This window comes from Limulus polyphemus, unplaced genomic scaffold, assembly GCF_000517525.1.
Source record: "Limulus polyphemus unplaced genomic scaffold, Limulus_polyphemus-2.1.2 Scaffold471, whole genome shotgun sequence".
NCBI lineage: Eukaryota > Metazoa > Arthropoda > Merostomata > Xiphosura > Limulidae > Limulus > Limulus polyphemus.
In genome coordinates, this window is record NW_013666081.1 from 344,654 (window position 1) to 362,353 (window position 17,700).

Sequence of the window (17,700 nt, forward strand, 5' to 3'; positions counted from 1 at the left end):
TATATATATATATATATATATATATATATACACACACACACACACTAATGACTGACAAAAAATAGTTGTGCTTGGAAAGCTCAACTTGCGATCAGACTTGAGCAGAATCTCCTTTGTTGCAGAGTTTTTAGCTATAGTGATTTAGTTTGGATTCATTATGAAATGATTAAACTGAATTTTCATATCATATTCAAAATATGCATATTCACGCATACGCACTAAACTTGATCTGCCGGTATGTGATTTACACCTGTCTGTCCATCCATTCATCCCAATCTCTGTCCATTTATCTGTTTTCCTATCAACCCATCCATCTAGCTCTCTGCACATATATATTTATTTTTCTATCTATCTAATTATAAGAAGAACACGAAAAATGTAATAATCTTAAAGGCTGGTTTGGTTGTTGCTAAGCACAAAGCTACACAATAGCCTATATGTGCTCACCCCACCACGGGTATCGTAACTCGATTTTTAGCGTCTAAGCTTACAGACTAACAGTTAAGCCACTAGGGGACATAATCATAAGCAGTAAACATGCAACTAGTCACATCCACGCACATATACATAAGTTCCACAGACATATTCGTAGTACCACAGAAGACATAAAGTTTATAGCATATATAATAAAAATGTAGCAATTGCTTCCAATATTGGTACGAAGTTACAATGTATATATATGTCATAATTTGTATTTTAATCTTTATTTTATACAGCCCATATATATATATATATATATACACATATAGATAGATTATGTTTTTCTTTATACAGCCATGTGTGTTACTTTTCCTTATCATACGGCTGATTTTTCTTTTCCCGTAAAGTTTGTACAAAAGATTGTTTGGGTGTGAAAACCTATACGGCAAATGTATAACGTATTTAATGGTCAAGGAAAGTGAAACACTTATATTCGGGTGTCGATTAAAATTTGATGTTATTTATCCCTCGCAAAGAACGTTTCTTTCAGTTACACGATTACACTCTCTATGTGTATAAATAGGATGACCCAAGCGTATAATCTTTAATAAATCATGTTTAATCCAAATAGATTTTGAGTGTTAGAGCACTATACTAAATAAACGATGGATGTTTATATTTATACTTTATTGATGTTTATATTTATACTGTATTGATATTTATATTTGTACTTTGTTGATGTTTATAGATGTACTTTGTACGCGTTTTTATTTATACATTTGTGAATGTTTGTACTTATAGTTTATGGAAGTTTATATTTATACTTTGTCGATGTTTATATTTATACGTTGTTGATATTTATAGTTATACTTTGTTTATGTTTATACTTATACTTTGGGAATGTTATATTTATACTTTGGGAATGTTATATTTATACTTTGTTGATTTTTACAGTTATATTTTGTTGATGTTTATATTTTTACTCTATTGATGTTTATATTTGTATTTTATTGATGTTTATATTTGTACTTTGTTGATGTTTATATTTGTACTTTGTTGATGTTTATATTTGTACTTTATTGATGTTTATATTTGTACTTTGTTGATGTTTATATTTGTACTTTATTGATGTTTATATTTGTACTTTGTTGATGTTTATATTTGTACTTTATTGATGTTTAGATTTGTACTTTGTTGATGTTTAGAGATATACTTCGTACACGTTTTTATTTATAAATTTGTGGATGTTTATATTTATACTTTTTTGATGTTTATATGTATACTTTGTGGATGTTTACAGTTATACTTTATTGATGTTTATACTTTGTTGATGTTTATATTTACACTTTTTTAATGTTTATATTTATACATTGTGGATGTTTATATTTCCAATTTGTTGATGTTTATAATCATATTTTATTGCACTATGAATGCACAAATAAGGCTTTAGTTTTTTTTACCTTTCAAACGTTTTCAGCCTTTGAAGCCCTTTTACTGGTGTCCTTTAAAACACACGCTATACTGTAGGTAATGCTTCTAAAATTTTACAAGCTTTAAAAAATCCGCATCGATATATATAATTTCCAAATCTTTTAACCAGTGCAGGGAAAACACTATAAAACATGCTCCAGAACTTTGCTGAATGCTTTGCTATAAATTAATAATAATACAATATAATACCAATATAAATTAGATGTTACAAAATGTCTGTTGATAAAAGCCTACTTTCTAGAACTAATTATTCTTCAGTGATAAAATGTTCACCTTGAGACCCTTAAGCCGTTCTTTATTAGATACAATAAACTTACCTTCAACGTTTCGAAATATTATTTAATCATTTTGCCTCTCATATTCTACTCGTTCATGTGGAACGTAAGGATGGAGTAACCCAGTTCCAAGTTTACGTCTGTATATGTGTTGACGAGTTTTGTTGTATTTGCGAGGTTACTAACTCCACTCTGTGTCGTAGAATTGAGGAAAGGCCGTTAAAATGGGGGAAATAAATACATGTTCCTTGCAAAAATGAGCCCAGTTTGAGAGTGAAAAAACTTGTTTATGGTGATCACATCGGATCTGTTCTATAAAACCGAGGCCATGTCCTCATTCAGTTGTAAAGATAAGACTGTGTAAACTACGATACGTGTATGTTATCATTTCTATTATCATAAAACAAACTTTACCATCTTTCGTAGTTTTCCTCACATGAACCAAAGTGTTACCTACCTTACATTTTAAAGCCTTTATAAAGGTGTATTTGTCACTTACTTTGTGCGTTCTTCTAATTACTGCACCCCGCTGCGTCAAAGGTTAGTATAAGGCCTTATAAAGCTGTAATGAGGGCTTCGATCCCTATGATGAACACGACACAGACGGTCAGCATTGTGCAGCTTTGTGCTTAAAACAAACTAACATTTCTTTTGAATACTGCACCATGGTAATTGAGTGGTTAATATTAGGGCTTATAAAGCTGAAATTTGGGCATGACGGAGATAATAAGTCTATTACATAGCATTTACTCTTAAAACAAACAAGCAAAAATTTCTTGTGGTTTACAAAACAGCCCAACACATTCTTTGTTTTCTAAAATGTCTGAATTTAAATTAGATTACAGCTATTAGTAATACTACTATATACCTAATGTTTTTGTCATTTTATAATAACATATATATTTTTAATTTCTCTCGATTTGTTCTTGATAATTTAATTACATTAAACAACGGTAAACTTAACCCACTGTTTCAAAGATTCCAACACAGTGTAATGTAACATACTCATAAGTTACTGTGGTTACTCTTGTTGATCCTATGCTCACTTGAGCCAAAACGACCAACCTTATGGTTCGATAGTTCTTCTGAATGATCAGTAAAGTTAATTCAAGAAAAATTGATGTTAAAATAAATTAATATTCTGATGTTAATAAACGCTACTAACCTAATTCCGATATGTGTAATGACGTATATAAAATTGATAAAAATTACAGTTCACTAACTTAATCTAGGTCACTCCGAAACAGTTGTTGTGCAAGAACATTGACGCTATAAATAGCTCTCGACCACTGCTGTGTCTGTCGTATCCCAGCTTGCGTGATGAGTTCTGGTATTGGACGAAAAGCTTCGTCGGCACTGGATATAGAAGATATAGTGATTGCTTTCACTCATAATGATATTCTGAGTTTATTGTACTCTGGTTCCTAAAATAGTAAAGTTTGATTTAATCAAAAACAGTTTCAACGAGATAGAAATACAAATATTGTTTGCTTTTCCTATGAAAACAGTAACTGTTTGAAATATGACCGATTTAGGTGTTTGTGCGGGCAAGCTATCTTCATTTCAACGAAATTAATTAAGCAAAATAGATTTCTGATCAGAAGGTTTAATCAGCACGTATATGTAATTCACTTAGCAACTCGTGTTTCTGTGTTAACAGTTTCACATATGTCTGAGGCAAAAGGGATTCCTTGTGTGTTAAATATTTTGAGAAACATAATAAAACATGATCTTGTTGTGGAAAGTTTAGAGTGAATTCAAGTACGTTCGAGTAATTCGGTGGTGTGGAAAATTCGTACTATGTATTGGTCGAACATGTGCTAGATTTCATCAAGAGATGGCGCGTCAAGCATTCGTGTATTAATCAATAAGTAGTCATGCCTTACGCAAAGGAGGTCAAGTCTCGTGTCGTTTGGCACGGTGAATGAAAGCGTGCCGCTGCCCTGAGCAACACAGGAGGGAGCGATGCCATCACGTGATTGTGGGCAGCGGATTTGTCGGGTACTTGATGGGTTACGTTCCAGTGACCGCGTAATGAACTGTTCCGTGCGTCCCCACGCAGTTCTGTTCTTTTTATCAAGGAATCATTAACATTTTATTGTCAGAAACCTTACAGACTTTTAAAATGAACATCAACACACTGGTTATTGAATCTGGTTGGATGACAATAATGTGATTCAATTGCACTTTTTAGTAAGATGAACGTGTAAAATATTTCAAAATCCAAATAGGCACTCTTACGACACCTCAAAATAAACAAAATAATACTGTACGAAATCTGGAGTAATGAAATGCATAGGACACTTTATTTGTGTTGGGCTCATTATTATCAAGTTAGTCTAACCGCTATTTCTTGCTAAATGTAGTCGTGTAAATAGATAATATACACAAAACTATTCCGTACATTTGTTTAGTTATTCTTTGTGAATATTCTTAAATTATAATTCCGCCAGCAAACATTGAACATTGTAACGTACAGGTAACAAACCTAGATTTGTTGCTTAATACCGATACAAATGCTACAATTCTGTTGATAAATGCTCTTACTTCAAGGGAACAGTCTAAATAAACACTGGAAATATTTTTGTTGGTTCTTATTTTTATTGGAAAATATATTTCACAAAACATTTATTTGTGCAATAGAGACCTATTTAAGTAAGATATTCAAATAAAACATTTTTTTCATAATGTGTACAATAGAGAATTCATCATGTCTTTGACTCTGCTTATCACTTTTAGAGAACCATGAATAAGAAAGCCAACTAGAAAAACTAAATCTTAAGAGGCCATTTTTATCTATGAAAAATAAAATACAAATCCGTATTTGTACTTGGGTGCAAAAGTTCATTTTTAAACTATACATTATTTTCATATTTGTCCTCAGGCTGTTTTAGTTCAGTCTTCTGAGACAACGCCCTCTGTCTAGAATGAAATTAATTATATTTGAACGAGGTTTTGCTGAAACACATGTTACAAGGCTTCATTGTTTCCAGCTTTATAATCCAAGAACATAAAAAAACAAGTGGAAATGTTTCTCTACTTCTTTTACATGTACCAAACTCATACCAGTTTCATGCAAGAAAGAATACGTAAGTTGGCATCTTCAAATCTACAACTCCAAATAAATGGAAGAAAATTAACATACATCTCCACTCTGTCCTAATTTTAATAAAGGAAATGATCATTCTTTAATAAATTGTTTAGGCAGAGTATTCATGATGAGTATACTGGAATGGACGGCAACTGCCTGTTATAAGTAAATCACAAGTGTAGAGGACTACGTTTCGAAAGCCTTCCGACTTTCATGTTTATAATGTAATGTAGAAATTACAGAGTTGTTTGCGTGTGAGGCTTAACAAAACCAATCAAGTTTCTGCTACACATAGCTTGTGTGTAGATTTGGGTGACTTCCGCTTGATAAAGTTGCGTGTCTGTCCAGCTTGCAGCGATACCAAACTTCGCAAGAAAACTCGTTTGGTTGATTTTGAATTTCGCACAAAACTACACAAGGGCTATCTGCGCTAGCTGTCCTTAATTTAGCAATGATAGACTAGAGAAAAGACAGCTAGTCAACACCACCACCGTCAACTCTTGAGTAATACTTTTACCGACCAATGATGGGAGTGACCGTCACTTTATAACGTCCCCACGACTGAAATGTCGAGCATGTTAAGCGAAGGGGATTCAAACCCGCGACCCTCAGATTACAAGTCAAGCGCCATAACCACCAAGCCATGCCTGGCCCGCAAGGAAACATTTACGATTTAAAAGCGTTACTTGAATAACGTATTCGTGTCAATAAGGAGAACAAAGCTGGAAAAGGGTAACTCTACAAACAAACATGAAAGTTTACTGCATCCCACCTCGAAACTAACATAAAAAGGTTTATGTTAATCCACTGAGATTTCGAGAAAATAGATGAACCAAGTAACGTTAATTGTCATAATGGACTTAAAAGCTTATTTATCACAGACATATCGTTTCGATATCGCTTGCTAAACTAATGAAGGCTCTAAACATGGACGTTATTTCAAGATTCCAGTGTCAGGGTGTGTTACATGAAATGTTGTTCTACATAGATTTTGATTTTAAAAATAAATTAATGCAATTTTAGAATACTTTAAACAAAGATTCTTGTAAAACGTAACTTGGAAAGCTACCTAGAAGGAACTGAAGTTTATAATTATAATTCAGCATATATCTTCAGCTATACTGACCAGAAGCCCTGGTTTTATTTCTCAGAAAGGAGGCCTAAGGCCGCCTGAATGAGGACCTATTTTAACCTCTCGCACCACTATACAGTAGTGTCTTGTCTGTCAGTCAGTCGGTAAACACTAAAATGACATCACATAAGGGACGCTTAACGTTGCAATTTGCACTGTCGTGACGTCAGTATAACGTGCGCATGTCAAGAATCACGAGAAGAATTGTGTACTTTGTAGGCTACAACACAGAATGACATATGAACTTCAAAAACAACCTGCACAAGTACATCTAGTTTATTTATTCAACTGATATTCAAAAGTATAGGCCCGGAATGCTCAAGTGATTTGGGTGCTTGAATCGCAATCTGAGGGTCGCGGGTTCGAATATCCGTCCCACCAAACATGCTCGCCCTTTCAGTCGTGGCGACGTTATAAAGTGACGGTTAAACCCACTATTCGTTGGTAAAAGAGTAGCCAAAGAGTTGGCGGTGGGTGGTCCTTCACTGCTAAATTAGGGACAACTAGCGCAGATAGCCCTCGTGAAGCTTTGCGTGAAACTCCAATTTTTTTTTTAATTTTTTAGAGCTTTCCAGTCTTCAAATTAAAAATAAATAACATAGTAAGACTACTAATAGTTTCAGTTCTGTATTCTTAAGTGGTTGTAATGTGGGCTACTAAAATAAATTTATTCTTAAAGCAGCATAAGTAAAATATTTCAATCGTCCGGTAGGCTTAACAGAAGTGTTTATCAATTAAAGAATGCAATGTTGAACATTATTTGTATTCTCATGTTTGAAATCCTTTTACAAACTGTACAGTACTAGTTTCACTATTATATTTGATTCGTACAGACTTATACTGAGATATGAATTACGTACCAAGAACAAGAACTAATATTAAAGCTTTGTTGGATTATTTACCCGTATTTCCAAACATGATCACAAGTTTAGTAATGTTTTATCATTGAGAAACTTAATAAAAGCTGTTCTAATGCTACTTTATATATTGCGTCTGAACGAAGCAGATATTACGTTTTTCACTCGTTTTAGGATAAAACAATGTTAGTTACACGTTTCAGCTCAATGATGCATATTTTTTACTAAATATCCAAATAACCAAGGATCGTAAGTAACTGTTTTCAGTTTCTTGGTATACGAGGCATTACGCTTAAATGTAAAGAGGTATCGTAGAAATGGTTCTCGATGATTTATTTAAAAAAACAGGTTATTGAATTATGTAAAATAATTTGTTGTTATTGGCCGAAGTAAAATTTGGAGTTTGAAGTTGTAAGCATTGAGGTCTATAGAGCAAACAGTATAATTACAGGCCTTGCAGAAAAAATAGATATGTTTTGTCGACATAACGAAACTTCATGAATTTGATGTTAAAGGCATTCGTCCTTTCGAATGAGTTAAGTCATCGAGTTCACTAAGATAGCGTAAAAGTTAGCTCAATGATTTAAGGAGGGAGAGTTAATTTATCATAAAGTCCAATAAGATAACGGAAACGTTAACCTAACGATATTTGGAAAAAGTATTACTTTATCATAAAGTCCAATAAGATAGCGTAAAAGTTAGCTTAATGATTTATGGAGGGAGAGTTAATTTACCATATAGTCCAATAAGATAACGGAAACGTATCGTTAGGTTAACGTTTCCGTTATCTTATTGGACTTTATGATAAAGTAATACTTTTTCCAAATATCGTTAGGTTAAAAGTTAAAGTTTCTGCTGTCTTACTAGATTACATCGCAAAGTAACACTACTTTCAAGAATTGTTTAGTCGGACTTCATAATAAAGTAACGGTACTTCCAAATGTCATCAAGTTAAAGTTTCTGCTGTCTTACTAGATTACATCGCAAAGTAACACTACTTTTAAGCATTGTTAAGAAAACGTTTCCGCGGTCTATCTGGAATTGATAATAAAGTAAAACTATTTCCAAATATCGTTATGTTATCGTTTCCGTTATCTTATTGGACTTTATGATAAAGTAATACTTTTTCCAAGGGTACTTCCAAATGTCATCTTTCAAGAATTGTTTAGTCGGACTTCATAATAAAGTAACGTAGTGTTACTTTGCGATGTAATCTAGTAAGACAGCGGAAACTTTAACCTCATGACATTTGGAAGTACCGTTACTTTATTATGAAGTCCGACTAAACAATTCTTGAAAGTAGTGTTACTTTACGATGCAATCTAGTAAGACAGCAGAAACTTTAACCTAATGACATTTGGAAGTACCATTACTTTATTATGAAATCCATATAGACATCGGAAACGTTTTCTCAACGATTTTGTATAAAATAAAGAAGCCTGTCTTTCAAAACTAATAACAGGAAATATGTATCAAACACTGAACGTTTACCGAAAATATTCTGTATTCTAAAATTGTTTCCTAATAAAAACATAACATTTTAGGAGATGTTCATTTCAAAATGTACTTTACACAACATTGAATTAAATTGTATTCTACACACAATTTAACCTCATTGAACATACCAGCTTTATAGCATGTAATGAAAACAAAACAAAACGAACTTTCCACAAAACCGGTATATTATCTTACTACATAAGCAGTGTATGCAGTCAATAAACACAAGTTTCCTTGCAAAAAACAATAAATTTTTATAAGTTAGGATACTTAAAACGGCCAACCACAGCCTGGTTCTCGTTGTAAAGTTGCTACTCAACCATGTTCCCTACTTGCAAAAACTCGGCTATGCTTTTTCGTATTACAATAGATAGGAAACAAATGGGGAAAAAAGCACACGCGCATGCGCACCTTTATGCATCATTGTGTGCACTTGAATATTTATCTACAAATGACATTCACTTATAACGTTTCTCTGTAATAACTGTAATGTCAATTAATGTAATATTTTGATTTAACTTGTTCTTATTCCATAGTTCTGTTGCTCCCCTGGTGGCTCTGCGTTAAGTCTTAGGGTTTATAACGCTAAAAATCGGGCTTTGATGCTTGCAGATAGCCCATCGTGAAGCTTTGTATTTAACAACGAACAAACAAACAATTTTTTTTTGTTTCGCATTCATATTAATTGATTGGTATCAACGTTATGCAAAGTACAACATAAAAAGGAGTAGAATGCCATAATATTATCACTTTACCTTAAATTGAGTAATGGGAAATATTTTTATGCGACAGAGCTTAAAAGCATAAACTAGTAAAGTTCCCCTCGAAACGCGTGCCTGGGATGATGTGAGGGGTGCGTGAGCAACATTCGCCCTTCAGGCCCGTTGAATGCTGGTATAACGTTTTCTATAATTCATCCCTATTGGCAACCTTCTTCATGTTAATATAATTATTTTCAATACATTGGTTAACTTTAAGTTCTAGGTGTCCTGAAGATTTGAGCCACACCCAAGAACCTCTGAATGTTTCATGGCGATTAGAGTTTAAAAAGTAGGTACAAGGCATTAGTAAGTGAAATGGCTGTCATGCTCGTAAAAATAAAAAAATGAATAAAGTCCGAACTAGCCAAATGGGTTAATGCAAGTAGAAGCGCAAGTCATTTTCCCATCCCTCTTGTTTGTGCCTAGCTTAGACTGCTGATAGAGTAACTAGAGACTAAGACTTGCCAAAAGTTTGCTATAAAAATATATACATGTTAATTAGTGCTAAGTAAAGCTGCTTTTAGGCTTATATTGTATTAACCATAATGGTAGCGCAGTGCATTATATAAATGCCTGTGATCTCATCCCTATACTACACAACTTTCAAATAGCCACTCTGGGACTCATGCAGGTCAGTCTTTGTACTGAAGCTGATATCACCCGAGAGCACGATGGAGCTATAACTTTAACTGTCACTTCTACAGTCGTCTCTGAACTCTGAGATGAGGATCCGTAAAGTCTGGGCAAATCCTGGATTCTTCCATAAAGATCACTGGCGTCCATTGCTACGTGGATGTAGTCCAACTCAAGAGACCTTGAGACAATTCTCGATTGTTTGGTTGTGAAGCTGGAGCAACTGGATCCTAATACAGGCTCCCCTTGGCTACAAACAAGTCTTCCTGAGGTTATTGTGGAAGCTATAGGATAAAAGAACTTCAGATGCGTTTACAAGATCATGACAGACCTTCTGTGTTATCAGAAAAGGCTTCTAGATAGCCTGTATGGTCAAAAAACAATACTGTCCTTGGTTTGTCGCCGTTTCCAGCTACCACTTCATGCCATATCTTTACAATTTCGTGGTTTCTCTGTCATTTCCAAACATAGAAAACATCATTTTGAATCACACTCAAATCAGAAGTAGCACAGCGTTGAGACAATCTAGTTTGTATAACATACTGAGGCCACGCTAAAATTCTTCCACACTTAAATATCTTCTGACACGTGATTGGGCCATAATGATACAAAATGCGAGCGTTGAAACGATTAAAAACATTTAGAAAATACATCACGCTGTAGAATATCCCATTTAATAAAAATCCTATTATTGGAAGGGTTTGTAATTCATTTGAGTAGCAGTGACCAGGAGTGAAAACTACCACTTCTACAAGTACTTAGAACACCCACTCATTACTTACGAATAAACCCTACTGCTTTCCATATCCTCACCTCCTAGTCTTGAGAAAAAAAATCGGTATTGAGATACAGTCAGAAGTTTTTATATATTTTCCATATGCATTTTATGAACAGGATATTTTATCTTTATCGTGTTTTAAATATATATATGTACACAAGGTTGACTACGTTATATTAAAACGATTTTAAATATGCAAATCAACAAGCCACGTGACAACTACAGCCGATATAAAGTCGCGGTGGAATTACATGTATCAGAATTACATTTGGAGATTGTTGTCTCGTAGGTAGTGCGATCCACCGCAAATTAATCACTTTTTGCTAACAACCCTTTTCATACACTCAGATCATAAATCGTAGGTAGTGCGATCCACCGTAAATTAATCACTTTTTGCTAACAATCCTTTTCATACACTCAGATCATAAATGTGTGTTCAAATCTGAAACTTAGAGCTTCTAAAACGGGAATATTTTTTTTTAATTGAAAATCAAAGAAATGTGGATCAAATTTGGGTACCAAGACCATCTAGAAAGAGACCTGAAACATGTCATACCTTAGCCGTTGTAAACAAATTGTGGCGTCGCGTCTTGTAATAGATGATAATCTACGAACATAAAAGTCGGTGGTAAAAAAAAAAACAGACTTTCATGTGCTCCAGGCAACAGTATGTAACATAACCAAGAAGGTTCCCTGTTTGTAAAAGTGATACATGTCACGTGTACACAAGTTGATTCGAACCCGCGATCCGCAGATTACGAGTCGAGCGCCATAACCACCTGGCCATGCCGGGCCTTAGAAAGGCCTTTGTCCAAGAAGGTCTGATTGCATATTGACTCTTCCATTTAGAATTACCTTACCTGTTTTTTGCTTAGTTAAATTTCTTAATGCAACAAGTATGCTACACAACGTCGTTGTCATCACGTGACGACTGGCTTCGGTTTCAAATAAGTATTTCAAACAAATAACAATTAACCTACGTGTAATTTCCTGAAAACTAACATTACACTAAATACAATAGCTTTTGGCTTTCTCGACTTACTTAGGTTAAAAATAGGCAAGCGCAGTTCGTTCAAAACCATATACTTGTCACTTTGTAAACACGTAACCAGATATTTCTGCATATTCAGCTAAGTTTACCTTCCTTACAAGTTTACATTTACTTTAGTTTGAAAACATTCAGCTCCAGTTCGTTTCATAGACTGTTATAAGCATCTTCCAGCTACTTTTTTCTTTACTATGGATTTTATTCTTCGTTTTTTGTGAGTTTATTTGTTTCAACTTGTAAAACTGTGTCATACATTGAACGCTCATAACTGTTTCACACTCTGTACACTATTATAAATACCATTACTATACTTTATTGTTTACTTTACATGTAGTTTTATTAAATAAAATTATGTCTACGTGAATTTGTTTTCTGACCGCGTATATGTTTTTTTTTTTAATAGACCAGGATTTATCGATCCAACACACAATGCCTGCAAGAAAGCGTAACTTAAATGTCATGCGTGAAAATGATAGAATAAGGAAAATTCAAGCGAAGGGCATAAAATCTACGGCAAATGTTTTGCGGGTTGAGTATTTGCGAGAAACTCTTTAATAATGAAGAAGTAAATAGACCGCAATAAAAATTAAAATCAACGATAAATTATTGAATACTGTATAAGATCAGAGAGTTCAAACTAACATGTAAACTAATTAAATGAACAGAATGACTAAAGAATCATTTAGATATTTACATCTATATAAATAAGCGACAACTTCATGAGTTAACCTAATACTTAATTACTTGTAGAACTCTGGAAATACTAAAGACTTAGTTAATAAGTCAGATTTAGAACATATATTTTGTATTACAAGTTGTATTATAATAAATATTTAATTTTGTTGTTAAAAATGATCCTTATGGTCATTTTTCATTACTTTACACGTATAGCCTGAAATTATCCGAATGCTTCTTTATAAGTAAGGTGTTTAGAGGTGTGATGTAGTTTTATTTTCAGTTTTCAATTAGTTTAGGAGACAAAAGATGCTACAGTGTTTTGAAGAAGATATAAGACGTTTAATTTGGAAAAAAGCATAAGACATTTACACTGTAAAATAATAATAAAAAGATACTGTAATTGTATACTAAAAAGTACTAGCAACTGAATGTTCTAAATAACTATATGTATTAGGCGAATGGCCTTATCGCCACTGGATATAGCAGATATAGTGAGATTGACATATTATTACATATTCTTATTTGATTTAACTCATAAGTTCTTAGTATTGCTGTAAATTTACAATTGGCTGTATAGTACCATATTACTGTCACATACAGTTAACTTACAATTTTTAGTGTACTTTTGCAGTTGATTGTAAAGTAACTCAGCAATGTAAAAGTACTGCAAACATATGATAGAGCAACATTTTACTGCAGATTTACAATATTTGTAATTTCTAAGGCCACAGTAGCCTTTGTACTGTCAACGATACAATTAAAATGTTTTTATAGATCACTATTGATGTATACTGAATTACAGAATCTATAGAATAATCTGAGATGTAAAAATTACTTCTATCTTAAAACTGTCTATGGACGTGCAGTAAATTCTCGAGTATTTCAACTATAGGAAAGTGGACTATGAAGCTGTTAAAATATATATATTTCCATTTTAAATATACAATAATTATTTCCTGGTGTTAGTCATAACAATAGATTATAATAAACAACAAAATTAGTATTGGAAACAACAATATTTTTCAAAATGACTTTCATAGTCATATTACTAACTGTAGTTTTTATTTGTTTGAAGTTAAGCACAAAAACTACACAATGGGCTACCTGTGCTCTGCCCACCACGAGTATCGAAACATCCCGCTGTGCCACTTGGGGGGGGAGCCCCCTGCAGTAAAGCTCACACACACACATACACTGTTCGAAATAGTTGAGCTAATCAGTATGGAACAGCTTCAGGTACGAAAATAAAAATCGTGAAAGAAGAATGAAACCACTTTGTTAAACTGCTAACAAAAGGGCCATTCTGAAGTAATAAACTTGTGCTAGTTTCTGAGAATTATAAAGAAAATATTTGTTGGAATTATGTTCTTGGAATGAGATGCCTTCCAGAGACAAAGGGCCATTCTGAAGGAATAAACTTGTGCTAGTTTCTAAGAATTATAAAGAAAATATTTGTTGGAATTATGTTCTTGGAATGAGATGCCTTCCAGAGACAAAGGGCCATAATTCTGGATAAGATTAATTTTTCATCTCTAATTAGAATGGATCAATATACATGTTCAGGTATCATTATTAATTACAGTATCTTATATATCCAGTATGATATACATTCATGACTGACTGTTGCTTGGTTGGATAACATTTATCTACAATTGTTGCTCACATAAACTCAAATATTTTGAATAGGCTAGATTTTAAGCAAATATAAATATATGTATATATATTAAAAGCTGACAATAACGTTTCTGACAGGTTATGTTTGAAATAAAACATTGCAGGACTTTTCTCGTAAACCGTAGTAAAGTTTATGATACAAATCACGTAAACTGAAAAGGTTTATTTCCACGCTTCTCTCAATTTATCAATTTCGGATTCAAATCAGTGGCGTGTAAAAATAGTATTTTATCCTATTTTTTGTCTCCCATAGATATCTACCAAAGAGGTTCTTCGGTCGACATCAAAACTCGTCATTTGTGCTAAACAAAAAGAGACAAAATTTTCTTTGGAACTCTATTTATATATACATCATATATCTTAAAAGTTACAATCTAAACGCCTAAAGTTGGCGAAACATTAAAATACAACAAGTCTAAGATATATTATGTAAATCATGTAAACTGCAGATGTTCCTTTTTTTCACATTCCCTCAATTTGTCCATTCTGGATTCAAAATCAGATCTATCTTTTGTCTCCCACGCGTCACTGGTATTCGATTTCTAATGCTTCGCCAGCTTTCGGTATTTAGATCGTAACTTTGAAAGTATTAATGTTTGTGATAAAAATTAGGCAAACTGCAAATGTTAGTTTTGTTTTTCAAATTTCTCTTAGTGTGTCCATTTCTGAATCTAATTTGGGAGGTGGGGGTGTAAAACCAGTATTTCAGATCTATATTCTGTCTCCCACGAATCATTGCCCAAGAGACCCTTCATAAATACCAAAATTCCGTAGTTGAGCTGGACGACGAGAGACAAAAGCCTACTACTATCACGTTCGTTTAGCGCCTTCTAGTGTTTGATCTAATACATTCCTGGTTGCACCTCGCGGGGACGTGAACTCATATACCTCTAACGAGGTGAGAAACGGATGTTGTTTGTCTTTAAAATTGAAGAGTCTTTTCAACCTAGGATCTATTTTAAATACAAATTTTAACATAGCAACAAATGGGTACCTTTGCTTCCAGTTTTGTTGTACATTATTATATTTAAGAACAAAAACAGAAAACAATTTCTTCTAAGCATTTGTTTAATGTTCACAAAATCTGCTTCATAAAATTTGGATTTCCTGATATTTTAAACACTCTTTAAAACAGGATTTTAGCCAAGTTTTTTTTTTAAAGAATGAAGAAGTGAAACTTTCAAAATGTGAATAAATTCCAGTGAAAGAGGGTTTATGATACACCTTAGTGGTAAGTATACCTTGGTTATTTAAGACATGAATATCTGAGAACGAAAAGTTGCCAATATGTTGGTTTTCAACAGTAAACTTTATATTAGGATGTTTACCATTTTAAAAAAAATTGAGAAATTCATGAACCGAATCAATATTGTTAAATTCACAAATGTGTGATCAACATATCTCCTGTAATATACACGAGCTTAAAACACTCAGGACACGACTGTAACCAAACTTTTTCAGGGAAGCACAGGAAAAGATTAGCAAGGTCAGGAGCAAAGTTGGAATCTACAGCCACTCCATCTGTCTTTTCTTAGATTTTACCGTTAAACATAAAATGTGATTACTTCGTCGCAGAACGTAAGAGTGTTTTAGAAACATCTTTAGTTATACCCTGTACGATTTCATTCTCACAAACACAAGGCTAGAACAAAGATTAATAGTTTCGTCTGGTGGTATATATACAAACAATGACTGAATATCATGACTGGCATAATTAACATCGTCACTAAACTATGTACGATTTAAGGTTTTGGGAAATTCAAAAATATCCTTAACATTCTGTACAAACTCTTGCAAAAACAGAGTCAAACATCTTGTGGTTCGTTATAGGTGCCTAAACTATAAACTGTTAGTCCAATTGAACATCCCTGTTTGTGAGGCTTAGGGAGTCCATATAAAACCACCACACTGTGAGTGAGCTATTTAGTCTAATTTTTGTTACATTTCTTCCGTTATGGTGTCACACACACACACATATATACAAAATTAAACTTTTAACGGTATCTCGTAATACGGCTTCTCTGGTTGCTGTGGGATCACTAATTTCCATAAAGTAATCCGTATTGCTTAGAATAGCTTCCACTTTGTTGATGTAATCCACTTTATTTAAAATCGCATTCTCGTTACCTTTATTCGGTTTATATATATAAATAATTAAGGTATCTCGTAATACGGCTTCTCTGGTTGCTGTGGGATCACTAATTTCTATAAAGTAATCCGTATTGCTTAGAATAGCTTCCACTTTGTTGATGTAATCCACTTTATTTAAAATCGCATTCTCGTTACCTTTATTCGGTTTATATATATAAACAATTAAACTTTAAAAGGTATCTCGTAATACGGCTTTTCTGGTTGTTGTGGGATCACTAATTTCTATAAAGTTATCCGTATTGCTTAGAATAGCTTCCATTTTGTTGATGTAATCCACTCTATTTAAAATAATGTCCTTGTTACCTTTATTTGGTCTAGTGATTATAATGTTCTTACAATTTTCAAAGCCTGGGTTTCATCCTTGTTTAACTTACTTTTCCTTTCTCTGGATCTAACATCTTGTAAAACCCGATTGCACAATCAGTGACTTGACTTTTAAACCTATTCAATAATTGTGCACCCTAAAACCAAAAACTCTATTTTCTTAAAGAGCAGAGCCTAAATGTTTATGGAGTTACAAAAAGATATAAAAAACCGAAAATTACAGCCTTCTTATAAATTTTATTCGTCTCTGACGTGAGTTAAAGATTTGAAAAATTGCAATATTTACAGACATATCTATTAGAAACGTTACGAAATCATGTGAACATAATTCATCTTTTGTTTTTCCTTGCAAAGTTTTACAACATTTCTGTCATTATTTTGCTATTTCTTTTATATAATTAAACGAAAAGTCATACGTACCCCACACTTTGATACATGGAGAAATACAGGTTAGCATTTGAAATTGAAATATAGTAACCATAACGATATGTCGTTTCAAGAATTATCTGTGTTAAAACACTCGCGTGTATCGCTATTTAATCAAATAACTGAACATGTTTTCTTGGATTTTAATTTCTAAATCATATATCAGAAATTATATTCAACTGCATACAGTGTCAGTGAATTTTAAAAGTATAAGCTATTTACATGTTGACATAGAAGCATTAAAACGTAAAACGTGAAGAAATGTATAATTTGGAACATTTTAAGTGTCCACATGAAATGCGAGCAGGATGAAATACTATCGTGTTTGCAATGATTCACCATAGCTATCCGGCAACGTTTCGCGTATACGTGTTCAGGTATCTGATTCTATACAACAAAAGAGTTGTTCGATTGTTTGTTTGTTTGTTTTGAATTTCGCACAAAGCTACACGAGGGCTATCTGC

General features: G+C 33.2%; 1 long non-coding RNA gene across 1 annotated transcript in view; it reads right to left on the reverse strand.

Annotated features, from left to right (window-relative positions):
* LOC111085563 overlaps positions 1 to 4,780 on the reverse strand; it is a 14,278-nt gene extending 9,498 nt beyond the window's left edge. The window contains exon 1 of the long non-coding RNA XR_002610377.1: positions 4,710 to 4,780. This is a non-coding gene — a long non-coding RNA (uncharacterized LOC111085563). The remainder of the gene's footprint in view (positions 1 to 4,709) is intronic.
* Positions 4,781 to 17,700: the final 12,920 nt, after the last annotated feature.